Source organism: Silene latifolia, chromosome 8 (assembly GCF_048544455.1).
Source record: "Silene latifolia isolate original U9 population chromosome 8, ASM4854445v1, whole genome shotgun sequence".
In the NCBI taxonomy this organism is placed as follows: domain Eukaryota; kingdom Viridiplantae; phylum Streptophyta; class Magnoliopsida; order Caryophyllales; family Caryophyllaceae; genus Silene; species Silene latifolia.
In genome coordinates, this window is record NC_133533.1 from 12,449,890 (window position 1) to 12,453,144 (window position 3,255).

Below are 3,255 nucleotides of genomic sequence, written 5' to 3' on the forward strand. Positions count from 1 at the left end.
AAGGTTTCTCTGTCGCCAGATGTGATAAGAGCATGCATTAATCGTAGCATTAAGAACCCCCTTCTGTAATTGAGTAGAAGAGTGTAATGTGTAAGGATGAGTGTAATCTTATAAGGAAGGGGGAAGGGTAAAATAGGAATAGAAATTATGACTTAATATAAGGATTTGAAATGAATGGCTGAGATTCATTTGAATTGGGCTTGGGGGTTTATTGGTAGTGATTTTTTAACGAACCAAAGATTATGGTAGCAGTTTTTAAACTTTTTTTATCTTGGTAGCAGTTCTTAAAAAGTGGATTATATGTGGTAGCAGTTATCAAAAAACCCTTTAATTAATTTGCTCCGATTAAATGAAATACGGATCGACTCGGATTACAAAATGGGTTATCCGGATCATTAGACCCGAAAAAGATCAAATTTGGGCCAAATTCACTAATAAACCCATAAATGGGCCTGTGAATGCCAAAGTTCACCAAGGGGAATTGAAACTCTATAAATAGAGCTATTCCCATTCATTTCAAAGTTAGAGAAATCATAATCATAAAATTCAGAGAGAAGAAGACACAAAACCTCTATAAATTCCTTCTGCAAGACACCTCTGCAAGCAGTCAACAAGCACACCAAAACTGTGCCGCCTGCCCAAGAAATTCAAGTTCAAGCTACAACATTCAAGAGAGAACAAGTCGCAGTGACCCTCTCAAGAATACAAATCGACACCTCCTACAAAGTGCAAACAACCTCTACAAAAATACAACGTTCGCGCCTCTACTACAGACAACGTTTACGTGATCTACTACGACATTTAGAATCAGAGGATACATTAGAGATTGTACACATAAACTTTCTGATATTAATAAAAATTCATTTGTTTCCTATTTTGTATTACATTTATTTTGCGATACAAAATTTGCTGTTACAATCTATAGAAGATGTTGACAGAAAATGACATAATGTTACAAATTATACGAAAAGACAAATAATTCTTAATGTGGTTGCAAATAATGCAAATAAGAGTACATAAATTGAAGATTTATTTTGGTGTAATATGTGCCCACTTAGAACATATATGAAACCATTTTTATTTTATAAGCTTGTAATCTGAACAAGTAATTATATGTATGACAAAGATGTTCCCACGGAAGCATAATACGTTACCAATTATATAAAAAGTTAAATAATTCATAATGTGGTTACAAACAGTTTAAATATAATTACATAATTGGAAGATTAATTTTGATGTAATATGTGCCCATTAAGAACAGATATGAGACTATTTTAAATTTATTGACTTGTGACCTGAACAAGCAGTTATATGTATGACGAAAATGTTTCCACAAAAGCATAGTATGTTACCAATTATATAAAAAATAATAATTCTTAATAAGGTCACAAATAGTGCAAATGTGAGTACATAATTGGAAGATTCATTTTGGTGTAATATGTGCCCATTAAGAACATATGTGAGATTATTTTAAATTTATTAACTTGTGATCTGAACAAATAATTATATGTATGACAAAAATGTTTCCACATAAGCATATTATGTTACCAATTATATAAAATGTCAAATAATTGTTAATGTGGTTACAAATTGTGCAAATGAGAGTACATAAATGGAAGATTAATTTTAGTGTAATATGTGCCTATTGTCCTTTTTTGAAATCACTTTGAAGGAAATAAGATGTGCTTGAGGGTGTGTCTTATACAGATCGAACAAGAGCTTTTGTTTGTTAATCTTCAACTCAACTATAAACTTCAAAACTTCAATATCTGCAGAAATTGTAATGGTCACAATATAATGAAAACTCTAGACATTTATATAAAAGATGATTAAAAAATATATATTATCACAATCATATTGAAGAGTTAAGAACGATTAACACCTAAGAGGGGGAGGGGGTGAATTAGGTGTACCTTTTAAAATTTTTATCCCTAACTTAGTTAATTAACTACTTTAAGCTAAGAATAAAGAAGTACAAGACTTGAGAAACTTAATTGAATGTAAGTTCACAAGAAGGTACAGCAGTTCTATGTCACAGTATAGGTGACTGTGACACAGAACTTGATTAGGTACATGCGAGAAATAGCAAAGTGGAAGAACGTAAAAGTAAATGAACAAACAAACGACATTTTAAAAATTGGTTCAGCCTCTACTCTGAGGCCTACGTCCAACCGTTATTTTATTGCTTGTTTAGAAATTTACTCAAACTTACTAAACCCCTTACAATGAAAATAACTCGCCAACCTACTCCGGTTGCACTCAAACTTAAAGCTACTCCGCTTCAAGAGTTTATGGGTTCTATCTCAAGGTGTTACAGAATCTTGAATCTCAAGAGTTCACTCAAATGAACATGGAGATTACAATGAAGATCTAACACGAGAATCATGGAACAAACTCATCATGTCACAAAGACAAATGAATGATACTTGGAGGTTTTACAGCTTTTTCGAAAAAAAATTTGAAGACTTAAAATCAGAAAAACGTTTTGCAAACACTTGAAGAACAAAGCTTTAAATGCACAAATGATTTGCAAGGTTTTTACAATAAATGCTTTGGAAGTGTTAAGAAATAAATGTGACTAAGACACTCTATTTATAGTGGATTTAGTCTTAGGTAAGTACACTTTGAAAAATTAAATCCAATATTAAAATGATAGCTTTGAGTGATGGTAAGTGTTAGACTTATAGGCTTAGGGCTTAAGAAATCAGAAAACTTAAGCTTCTACACTCAACATGTGACAATTTACCAAAGTGGCAAAAAGCTTTTCTTACTTTAGAAGTTTGACAAGTCTTTTTTGCCATTTTAGTAAAAGGTGTTTGCACAAATCTAGAGGCTTAGACAAGTGGGCTTGTGACTCCAAAATTTCAGATTATTTTCAAGCTTTTGAAAATTCAAATGTTTAAGGTTTAAAGTTTGCAAAGTTTTGACACTTAAAAACATTTGGTCGAAAATTCCTCCTCCGTATGATAGTACCAGAAACCACAGTACAGCGTACCGTTGCATGGTTTTGCCATTACATGACTTAAATGAGAATGTTACACTTACTCTTACTTATATCGACTAAGGCTTTGGAAAGTATCATTGTCTTGACTTCCTTGATTAGCTTGATCATCTTGAATCATTGTTGAAGGTCCATTCGATTGCTTCATTCACTAATTAATTCAACTAAGAGCAAACAATCAAATAACAAAGGGACTTGGCATCATCAATTCAATGTGTTCTAACAAATTCCCCCTTTGATGATGACAAGTCCAA